The sequence below is a fragment of the Pteropus vampyrus genome, unplaced genomic scaffold (genome assembly GCF_000151845.1).
Source record: "Pteropus vampyrus isolate Shadow unplaced genomic scaffold, Pvam_2.0 Scaffold472, whole genome shotgun sequence".
In the NCBI taxonomy this organism is placed as follows: Eukaryota; Metazoa; Chordata; class Mammalia; order Chiroptera; family Pteropodidae; genus Pteropus; species Pteropus vampyrus.
The window spans coordinates 762267-774709 of record NW_011889253.1 but is presented as its reverse complement, the minus strand read 5'-3'; positions in this window follow the sequence as shown (position 1 = coordinate 774709).

Here is a 12443-nt window from a genome sequence, read left to right as displayed (position 1 = left end):
ATTATGTGACATGAGAGGTGCTAATTACCGCTAAAATGGCAATTATGTTACAATATATGAATTTATCAAATTAACATGTTGTACACCTTAAAGTCACACAACGTTTTATGTCAAATATATTTCAAAAATAGCAAAAAAATGATAATAAATAAAAGGTGTTACGAATTATAAAGTAATAATAAATGTGGAGGTAGCACTTTTTCTAAAGCTACAGTTTACAGAATACCTACTACTTTGTGCCAGAAACTATACATATATTTTCTCCAATCTTTACAACCCTCAAAGTAGATATTATTATCCCCATTTTATAGATGAGCAAATTGGGGCTTAGAGACCCTGAAATAAACTGCCCTGGCCCACGGCTAAGAAGGTGGTGGCAGAGCTGCGATTTGAACCCAGATCTCTCTAGCTTCAATGTCTATCCTTTTTCCACTGTCCCTTACTGTGTACCTGGTGGGACTAATAATAAATAGTCCTTTCCCCTCTAGGCCTCAGTCTATCCATCTACCAAATGTGAGGGCCTGGCCTCTAGTTTCTAGGAAAACTTGAGCTAGGACCCTAAACCAGCAGCCATCAGGTTTCCTTTAGGGAATGCAGGCAGATCATCCGCACGCTCCCTTGGGGCATCTCCTTGAAGCCTTTCTTTGCAAGAGCCGCTTAGCACCTTCATAGGATTCTTATTCTCAGAATTGCCCATGGACAGTGCTCTAGGCTTGGGCTTGACACAGCTTACAATCTATCTTTGCTAAATCTCCCTGAAGCCATGAGGGAAGCAGCTGGCTGAACACTTGGGACCTCAGGGTCCTGAAACACGCTCCTAGTCTCCTTGGGTAGAGACCACAGGCCACCTGGCCACCACGATAAATGGTAGAGATAAAGTCAGAAACAATATCTCAGCCCCAACACCTTGGAGGGCTCAGACCGTAGGCAACTGGGGATCCTAAATAAACCCCAAATATGCCCTCTTTTCCTCCCCAAACACATAGAAATGTATTCGAAGCAAAATCATGGGCTACTTTCCCAGTCCAGCTCACAAGCAGTTCTCTGGGCTGCGCTCAGACCTCATTGGACAAGATCTGTTTTTGAGGGATGTTAAAATTGTGAGAGATGCTATTTGGATTAATAGTTTGCAGAACTGTATCCCGCTGCACCTCTGGAGAAACTTAAACAGTTTCATCCTCCGAAGAGCCCTCTGCGAAGGGTCTCTTTATTCATGAGCGAATTGGTCAGGGTAGGTCTGGCTTAGAAGAAGATGCTGCAAAGCTGGAACTGAGGGGATATCAGTGAGGCAGAAGAAATAATAGGACCTTCCTAGAGCAGATGTTTTTGTATCAATTCCTAGCTTGTAATAAAAGCCTCTTGCCGAAAGAACCCCAAGGCCAAGCTTTGCCAGCTGTGCAGTGAGAACAGCATAATTACAAAAGTACCTAGCTTGTAATTTCCCCAACACACAAAATATACAGACACCAAATGCTTCCAAGTAGACCTTGAAATATTGCACAACTATTTAAACAAATATTTTAATCTCCTGCACAAATGTTTTAACATAGAATCTAATGCCAACTATTCGACCTCAACTCTACCACAGTCTGCCTGCACAGACACACTAACCACCCTTCCGCAAAACGGTACCCAGCACCCGAGGGTGGGGTGGGGAGTCAGAGAAGTTGTCACAATGATGACTTGGAAAAAAAGCCCCAAAGGGACCAGATTGTATCTCACTGAGCAAAGCATGTGATGCTCACCGCTCCCCCATGCCTCCCCCCTGCATGCCCCGATTCTTCCCCAGTTAAATTTCCATCCTTCCCCTATCAAAAAAAAAAAAGTCCCCAGTTTCTCCTACCTTAATTCTCAACCATCAGCTGACACAAAGCAAGATGTAGATGCCCAAGCGATGGCTGGGCAAAAGTGCGTTTTTAAGGCCAGAGCTCTCTGGCCCCCTTTAGAGCAGCTTAGTGCTGACGGAAGCAGGGGTTGGGGATTTTGTACCCTCCCCTCTCTGTTTTCTGCCCCTCTGCAGGGCTATACGAGACATTTCCTGCTAGCTATCTATTAAGAATGCAGAAAATGCACTCCAACAAGTCAATCGGGTTGGGCACCTGCAGGAATGAGGAAAATAGGTAGCTCTTTTTTATTTCTTTCTTTTGCATTAAAAAAAAAAAGCACTTAGCGATATTGTCTCTTAAAATAGGCGACCAATTGTTTGCCCGGAAACCACACACAGAGTCAATAACATCTGAAACATCAGTTGTGGGGCTTGGATTAAACTGATGTCACTTTTAGTCTCAGGAATTGATAGTCAGTTTAATCCATCATTAGTTTTTCCCTCTCTCCCCATGGTAGGAGAAGGGGAGCCCAGACCCATAGGATTCTGGACTTGTCAGTACCTCTCTGAATCTACAATAGATGAAGCAGTTTAGGGACTCCAGCTAGAGGTTTGGAGCACGGGGTCCCAATCCTCATTTTGAAAAATCTTCAATATTACCTCAGGAAGTGTCACCGTTATTCAGGCCCCAAACCATAGAGCCAATCTTTGCTTCCTTCATTCTGTTTCAACAATATTAATTTAACAAATACTTATTAAATACCTACTGTGTGCCAGGCACTATTTTGGGAGTTCTGTTCTATAGCGAACAAAACAGACAATATTCCTGCCTTCATGGAATAAATACACGTTCTATGTTTGTGTGTACATATACATATGTGTAGTATATGTATATGTAGGATGGCAATAAGTACTACAAAGAAAAATCAATGGGGAAAATTCAGCCCAAAAAAGAAATAAAGAGTGCCGGGGTGAAGTGCTAATTTATATAAGGTGGTCAAGAAAATATTTTCTTATAAGACAAAATTTGAGCAGAACCCTGAGGTAAAAATAAACAAAAAGCAAACAAACAAAACAACCCACCATGTTGATACCTGCTGTACTGATATCTGAGGGAACATCAAGTGCAAAAGGTGGAATCATGCTTCTTTGTTCACAGAAGGGCGATGAGGCCAGTGTGGCTGGACAGGAGGGAGTTAAGCGGGGAGACTGGGGCCAGATCACATAGGGCCTCCTGGGCCATGTTAAGGCTTTTGACTTTTCCTCTAAATGAGAAGGAAACTCTTTTAGGCCTCTCAGATCTCAGGTCAAGCATTCTTTCTACAGGGAAAGCTCTGGACGAAGTCAGGGTTCCTTATCAGAGCCTCTCCTAGTATAGTACCAGATATTGATTTATTACCATTGCAGTCATATGTTTGTTTGTGTGACTACTTCAGTAATTTCTCTCTCCACCACTACTCATTTATTCATTTATTGATTTTGAGGAGTCTTTGAGCCATCTAAGAAGAGATGACTGTAGTCAGTAGGGAGAGAGGTCTGAGTTAGAGATATAAATTTGGTGGCTGATGATATATAGATGGCTACTGAGGCCTTGGGCTCTAACTCACCCAGGGAGAGTAAAGAGTGAGACACAAAGAACTAAGACCAAGCCTGTGTAACCACAGCATTTACTAGGCAGGTAGAAATGATGAGCCAGCAAATATTACTAAGAAAAAAACTAGCAAGGAGGTGGGATAAAAATCAGGAGAGTGTTAGTATCTTAAAGCTCAAAGAAGAATGTGTTTCAGGATGATGGAACTAATCACATGGATCAAATGCTGCTGAGAAGGGGGAGAATCTGATGCCTGAAAATTTTTCTGTTGGATTTAGTAGCATGGAGGTCATAAGTGACCTTAGTGAGAGATTGAGAGATGTCTGCTGGAGTGTAAGGCCAGAGGCAGATTCAAGTGGGATGGGAGAAGAGGAAAGTATTGGCAATGTGTAGAGTACTTTGCAGAAATTTGGAAGTGAAAGAGAGTGAACAGATAGAGCAGAAACTGGGAGTGGGAGTATGCAGGGTCAAATGAGTTGGCTGTTCTTTTTTCTTAAAGGGATGAATTTTGACATGGTTAAAGGCCAATGGAAAGAATCCATTTAAGAGCAAGAGGTTGAATATACTACAAAAAGAAGATATTATTAATAATATAAAATTCTGGAGAAAGCGGGAAGAGAGGATGGGATCAAAGTCCAGGTGGAAGGATTGGCTTTAAAACAGGAGGGACTGTTCTGGTGTAGGAGTAGGAAAGGGGCACAGGACGGGCACAGAGATATGAAATTTAGAACCTTGGTACCTGTGGTAGCTATTTATCTACTTATTTTTAGTGGTAAGAGAATTGGACTAGGAGGCAAGAGATCTTAATTCTTGTGTAGGATCTTCCCCTAAAAAGATTTGTAACTTTAGGGAAGTTATTTCTTATTTCTTTGCACATTTTTAAAGTGAGAGTGCTCTGTTAGATGATCTCTAAGGTTTCTTACAACTGTGCTATTCTAAGCAATTCAAGAAAAGGTGAAATTTAAGATGGTAGAAAATTAACAACCTAGAATGTTCACTTTTATTATTTTCAAATGCAAGTGCTCACTTTCACTTCAAGGTAATGGACGGAGCCAATGTATTTAATCTCATCCTCCTTTTAGGACCCCACTAAAATGCCAGAAGGAATATAAAAATAAGAAGGAAAAAATACAGAGTAGTACTACAAAGCCAGAAAAGGTATCAGCAGCGGACCAGAAGAATGAAATGGCTGATGGTTATTCAGTGCTCTCAATGGGCCAGCTACTTCACTAAACAATTCGCATGTATTAAACCACTTAAATAATTCTACAAAATAGGTATTATTATTATTATCCAATGCTAAAAATGAGTAGAGTCACAGAGAGGTCAAGAGCTTGTTCCAGCCAGGCAGTGTGACTCTAGAGTTGTATGCTAAACCACTGTTATATAATCTTTAAGAAACAATAAGAAATTTCTGCAAGTTATAATGTGGAACCCACACCCTGCTAACACAGGAATAAGAGAAGGATGTTGGAGAAATGATTATGAATCTTCCAAATAGAGCCCAAGAAAAAGCTCAAAATTCTTAGGGGCTAGGAATTAGGGTGAGTCATGGAGCAGAAAGCAGTGAAGTTAGTTAAGGGTCTGCCAAAGAACTGGGCCATTATCCAACTCTGTGCACAGTGAGAACCTAATAAAGTACTTCTTGTGCACAGAGACGGAGCCCAGAGTGAACTTTGTCATCGGAGAGAGAAATAGGGAGTATGCAGATAATTTCAGGGCCACCATAAGGATATGGGGACAAAAGGCATCTTGGCAGTTAAATCCTCTAAAGCGCTATCATGACACTTTCCCAACCTGTAGCTGCAATCTGTTCCCTATCCATGCTTCATAAATGGGATATTCCTGTTGGCACATCCCAACTATTCACCTGCACAGTTCTGTCACATTCAGAGAGAACGCCTGTCAGGTGGAGAGGGATCTTTACAACTGCTGAGGACCCCAAACTAGTTGCCAAAATGTAGCAATCTAATCCTTCATATGAATGGCCAATTACCACACATTCAAGGAAAACCAAGAGCATGATAGAGAAATACTAGGATGAACAAGCAAAACAACTGACTTCTGAGGGAAAAGTTGATGTGAACAATATTTAAAATTTCTAAGTAGTATCTTGAGAGCTGTCCAAGAGAATATTGCATCCATTGAACAAAATTAGTCTGCTATGAAAAGGACGCACTCAGAGAATAAGACAGAATTCTTACAAATTGAAAACAATTGCCAAAATAAAAGAGGTAAATAGCAATGGACATAACTGGAAAACTGTCCTGGGTATCTTGGAAGCTCAAGTTATGGAAGATCAGTGGGACAGACTATAAAGTACAAATAGGAATTTCATATTTTAAAGATTTCAAATCAGTAGGGAACAGATGGATTAATCAACTGATGGTATTAAGATAATTGGCTGTTCACTTGGAAACAAATATTTTAAACCTCATTTATCTCCCTTCTCTCCCATTTCAATTTATCCTTCTATGCTGAATCATTTCTATCATCATTCAAGTATGTCATGTATCTCCCATATTTAACAATCTAACCACCTCCATTTCTATTCCTCTGTCGCCCTTCACAGCAACACTTTCTAAACTTGTTGTCTGTGACTGATTACTCTCTTTATTTCTCGCCTTCGCTTTTACTCCTAAGCCCACTCCAGTGGGGCTTCCATTTTCACCATTCTGATATATCTGCTCTTCTCAAAGTTACCAATCACTTCGATGTTACTAAATTCAATGACATCTCTCTGTCCTCATCCTACTCAATCTCTTAGAGGCAGTTAGCAGGATTGATCACTCCCTTTTATTCTTCAAACATTCCCTTGGCTCCTTCTACGGCACCACTCTCTCCTGTTTCTCTCCGACTTCACTGGCTCCTTTCTAATCTCCTTCACTTAATTTCGAAATCTTGGATTGCCTCAGGGATTGACTACTTCTGGGCTCTTTCTTTTGATTCTATAATCTCTCCTTTGATGATCCCGGCCCTAGAGTTTTAAATATCTTCTATGTAACTATGACTCAGATTTATGTCTCTAACCCAGACCCCTCCTCTAATCAGCATCTCAAACCTAATATGTCTAAAACTGAGCTCTTAATTCCCTTTACCCCAATTTGTTTCTCATGTTTTATGCGAAGATAAGTACCATAAGATATAAACATACAAATTAAACTATTAAAGTACAAAAAGAGTATATAGAAATGTACATATGGGAAATATATTACAATATGTATATTAAGCTGGGGAAGGTCTTTCTAAGCATGACACAAAGCTTGCGAGTCATAAAGAGAAAGATTTACCAACTGACACACAGAAAACCTGTGTGCCTAAAACCAACATAGAGTTATAAGAGAAAGCGCAGACTGAGAGAAATCTCTTGCAGTACCTATAACAAATGGTTACTATCTATAATGTAGAAAGAACTTTTAAAATTCGTTAAAAAAGGCAAACGAGCCAATAGAAAACTTGACAAAGTCTATGAATAATGAGATGCAAGTGGAAGAAATGCAAATGATTGGTAAATATTTGAACCTCTGCTTAACTTTACCAGTTATTAGGGAAATACAAATTCAAATGGGATACTATTTTCAAGGATCAGATTGGCAAAAATTTTAAAGGTCAATAACACTTAGTATTAACAAAAATATGTGGGAATGGAACATTTTAAACCCTTTCTGTGAATGGTGGTATCAGTCCAACATTTCTGGAAGGCCGTTTGGCTGAATTGATCAAGATTTAAAATACACATGATTTATAATGCAGCAAACCTTTATGAAAGATATTTTAAAGAATACTAAAAGATATTTAAAATTAATTGGCACTTAACAAAAAAATTCTGATTTATAACAAGATAACTACAAGTAAGTTGTAAAGTTTCAACATGAACACTGGTTTATCTGTGCAAACCTCTAGAGAGACTGACAACACTGTTGGTATTTGCTTAATTTAAAAACAAAAATAAACCAAACTAAAGAATGTCAGTCTATAGAGAGATACAGTAAAATTCTCCTTTAATTGGATGGGTAGAGCCTGTGGCAATTAAATAAAGCAAAGTTTTCCTGGGGAGGGGGATGGGAGAGAGGAGGTGCTGAGTAAAAGGAACTTCTGTAAATAGGCTTTCAGTAATCCGGTGGTAAGGTATAGAGGGGGAGGGGAGGCATTCTATAGTCCTGTGATTAGGTCTCAGTCTTTCAGTGAGCCTGTGCCTCTGGAATGCGAACTTCACAAGTATTTCTCAGGTTTTTTTTCCCGCCCCACTTAGGTAGAACAGGGGGCTAGAGTTGGGTATTTCCCTTCCCCCCATCAGTTAGACTCTGACAATGTCTGACCAAGTTAGACTCTGGTAAACTCATTTCTCTTGAGGGCTGGCCTTAAGAACAGTTCCTTTTCCCCTCCACCTGCTGGAAACATGAGGGGATTTTTCATAGATATTCGCTGTGAGAACCTGATCAAGCTCCTGGAGGTAAACTCACAAATTGTGGAGACTCGCCGATGATTGGGTCCCATGGAGTTTTTCTCTATCAGACTTGTCTACACCCAATTACACTTCATATTTCCCTGCCCTGGCATTGCTTCCCTCGGAGGTGTGTGCTCCAGTGAGTTGTGATTCTCTGTATTCGTGTGTCAGTCTCTTCAATGTGGGGGTAGCGGTTTGCCCTGTGATGAGCATTTCAAGAGATGTTGAAAGAATTTCTTTAGAGAGAAGGAAGATGTTACTGGTCAGAAACTCAGATCAACATAAAGAAGAGCACTGGAGAAGGAATAAATGAAGGTTAAACCAATCTTTCCCTTAATCTCACATTCTCCTCCAGAATTTGCCCCATTCTCTGCTTTCCTTCATAGTAAAAGTCCTCAAAGTAGTTGCCTATAGTTGCTGTCTCCACATTCTCGCCTCCTCTTCTCTTCTCACCCCACCCCCATTTGAGCACTCTGCTGAAATGGCTCCTATCAAATTTGCCAAATACAGTGGTCAATTTTCTGTCCTCATCTTTACCTACCAGCAGCATTTGTCATAGTTGGTTACACATGCCTTTATGAAATACTTTCTTCTCTTGGCATCCAGAAACTCATAGCCCCTCTTTTTCTTCCACATCATTGATCATTCATTCTCAATTTCTTTTTTCTGGTCCTTCCTCTTCTGTCTTACCTCCAAATGCTCACATGCCTGAGGGGTTTGGTATAGTCCTCTTCTTTCTCTACAGTCTTTCCTGAGGGCTCCTCATCTGGTCCCCTGCTTTAAATATCATCTATATGTTAACGTTACCAAATTTAACTTTCCAGCTCTGACTTCATCCCTGAGTTTTATAGTCGAATCTCAGATTGCCTATTTGACATATCCCCGTAGATGTCATATAGACATCTCAAACTTAGTATGTCCCCAAATAGAGATTAATGCTACTTGTGAGCCTTGTTTTCAAAATCTTATTTCATCAGTTTCATATTACAGATAACTATAACTCTCCTTCCCTTGCCCTAATTGAGTTCTACACATTCCTCTAACAATGTGGAGCTCCTCGCAGAATACAACACATTCATGATGATTATTTCCAACACTGAAAATGTATTTGATGATCTATTATGTGTCAGTCACTGTTCCAGGCACTGGAGAGAGAGCAGAGACTAGAAGAAAGCCCCTGGCTATTATGGAGCTTACATGCTGCCACACTGGTAAACGGAGGGGTTTGGGGAACAAGTAAGCAAATAAGATAATCTATTGCTGTAAAAACGCTTCAACAGTTAAAATCAAGGTAGAGAGGTGGGTGGTCAGGATTCCTAAGCAAGTGATACTTAAGCAGTCTGAAGGACAAGACAGATCCAGCTTGGCTGGGGAAATGGCATTCCAGGCTGAAGCATGTGCAAAGGTCCTGAGGTAGGAATGAGAAATCGAAATACCAGTGTGACTGAAGAGTGGTCCACTATGGAGAGCTCTGAGATGAGTCTGGAGATGCAAGCAGGGCAAGATCATTCAGAGTTTTGTGAGCAGGCCATAGCAAGAAGTTTGGATTTTATTCTAAGTGCTACTGGAGTATTTTAATAGAAAACCATCAGGGCATTTTAGGCATTGTTTGTTTAAATTTCCCTGGCTGTCACATAAGAAATTACTTGGAAGGGGACAAGAGTACAAGTGGGGAGTCCAGATTGGAAGGTCTTTGAGAGATGATGGTGGCTTATACAACTGTGGCGAGAGTGGACATGAGAAGTATTTGGAGTGTATTTGGAGTTAGAGCCAACAGAGCTTGGGGCTAGGAAGTAAAGTACAGAGAGAAATCAAAGATTCCTAGATTTTTGGTTTGGACAGTTGGGTTGCTGAGCTAGGAAGACTGAGGCAAAAAACAGATTTACTTTGATATTTAAATCATCAAGAATGATAATGAGGTAGAGGTGAAGCCAATAAAACTTCTTCAAATGAATGAATGGGAATGTGCCAGTGTATCCATAGGATAGATTCATTCATTCAACAAATATTTATTAAGCCTTTATTATGTGCCAGGCACTGTTCTAGGCTGTAGAAGTGGTATTGCTGAGTCAATGCCACATCTTTTTGGGGGCTGCCTTGTCTCAACTTAGATTACAACTGCCATTTAAAGAGGGCCCATACTTAACGCTGCCTTTATTCTCACTGCCCCACCTCATCTAACATATTTTGGGCACACACCTACACTTGCTAATTGACTGAACCAAATTACATTAAAAAGATTCCATAATGAGTGTAAATACACTAAATCAATAGTTTAACCCTACTGGTATCAATACGGTAATCAATATATTCCTAGCAAAAGGTGATAGAAAAGCATTGAATGACATACAAATTTTTATTACTCCAATCTATAATTTCTTAAGAATTACCTAAAAAAACAAAGCTTATATTGTTTATTTAAAAGGTAGTATTAAAATACTTTAAAAGGTCAAGATATCACGTTTTCAAACTTTAGACATAGTTGAGCCTAGAAATTTTTACATTCAGGTGTTGCAGGTTTATCATCATTAAGTCTAATTTCTATGAAAAGCCTGGAAATGGCAAATCAATAATGCTTTATTCTTAGAGCTTTACTTTTCTAATATTATAGGTGCTATTTCAGCAGAAACATTAACAAGTGGTATAAAAAGCCACCTCTGTGCTGCTGCTGCTGTCCTAGATTTCTTTATCTGGCCCAGGACTCAGTATCACAGCCTGGAAGTTCTATGGATAACCAAACTATAAACACAAAACCTGCTTATGCTTTCTATTTGAGAGTAACACATCTGACATACAATAACATTAGTATCCTTTTGGTTCCAAATGAAAAATCGAACTTATCTGTAGGACTCTGAACACCTAAAACTAAACTTTAAAATATGAAGTAGTTTTTTTCAAGTAATTCATCCCTGTGATAATTGTTATCCATGAATTTAGACTATTTGCAATATAGACTTGTGATTTTAGGAAGGAAACATTTTAACGTTGAGTTTTTCAAAATTCTCAATTACAGTTGACATACAATATTAATTTCGGGTATCCAACAGTGATTGGACATTTATATAACTTATGATCGTCCTGATAAGTCTAGTGCCCATCTGACAACCATGCAATTATTACAATACTACTGACTACATTCCCTGTGCTATACTTTACATCCCCCTGCCAATTTGTACTTAATCCCTTCCTCTTTTTCATCCATTAACATTTTTTAGTTAGCATTTTACATAGAAATGTGAGCAAAGCTGATCATGTAAATGAGGTGATAAGAGGCAAAATTTGAGCAAACATTTTAAATGAAGTGACTGTCTTAAAAACAAAAAGAGGCATGCAGTTTGTATCTGAGAGGCCTAATTAGGAAAAAAAAAAAGCTATTGACAAATATTCAAATGGCCAGTCTGTAAGCCTTCTACTGTTCTCCAAGCCATGGCTTTGTTCAAACTAATTAAGAGCACTTCTCGGCATTACGTTGAAATGTTTGGTTTACTTTAAAAAAATAAAATTCAGAAACTTGAGGACATTATGCTAGGTGAAATAAGCTAGTCACGAAAGGACAAATACTGTATGATTCTGCTCGTGTGAGGTAGCTATAGTCAAATTCAGAAACAGAAAACAGAAGGGTGGTTGTGGGCAAGGGGTAAAGAGGAATGGGGAATTATTGTTGAATAAGTAGAGTTTTGATTTGGGATGATGAAAAAGTTCTGGAGATAGATGGTAGTGTTGGTGTACAACAATATGAATGTACTTAATGCCACTAATTGGATACTTAAGTTAAAATTATAAATTTTATGTATATTCACAATAAAAAAGTCACATGGGGTGAGGCACTTAAATCTCTAAGTGTCCTCTGGGAGCTTACTCAGGGCCCTGGGAGATGGTGGGGACGGTAGAGGGCAGAGGATGAGGCCTGTCTGGTCCCCAACCCCATCAGCAACTTCCCCATATTTCTACCTCACTCCTGCCCACCTTTCAAAGCCCAGCTCTTCTGGGATGGGATCTCCAGCCCTCACTACTCCCCACGAGAGCGGGTACTGAGCTGCCACTCCCTCGTGCTTCAACAGTCCTGCATTCTTTGTCTTGGGCTCTTTCCTCAAGGACTGAAGCCCCTCTGGGATTGGGTCAGCCTCTATTCCCCCATAGCCTGGGGAAGGCCTGCAATAGCTGCTCAGTGTCCTTGTCTGCAAAACGCAGCTTTTGAGATCCACCTCCCACCTCACAAGGTGGTTGTGAGCAACCAACGACATAATAAAGCTCTTAAGTACAGTGAACAACAAATAAAAATAAGATCCATGTTATTTGAGAAAGGCATATTCAGAAAATCAGCTAACTCCTACCTTTTTTCCAAGCTTCAGAATCTCCAGATAGTTTATATCAGGAAAATAGATTCCACTCCAAAAAGGAAGAGGTAGTGACCCAAATGGACCAGATTTGGCAACTCCAGGCTTCAGAAAGAGCCCAGAGCCATCATTACTTGAGGAGGAAAACAGATCCTTGGAACGAATCACTCCAATTTTGCTGTCAGGTTTCTTTTGTAGAAAGCAGTAACGATTTCAAATATTTCATTAATATTGGCAAGATGA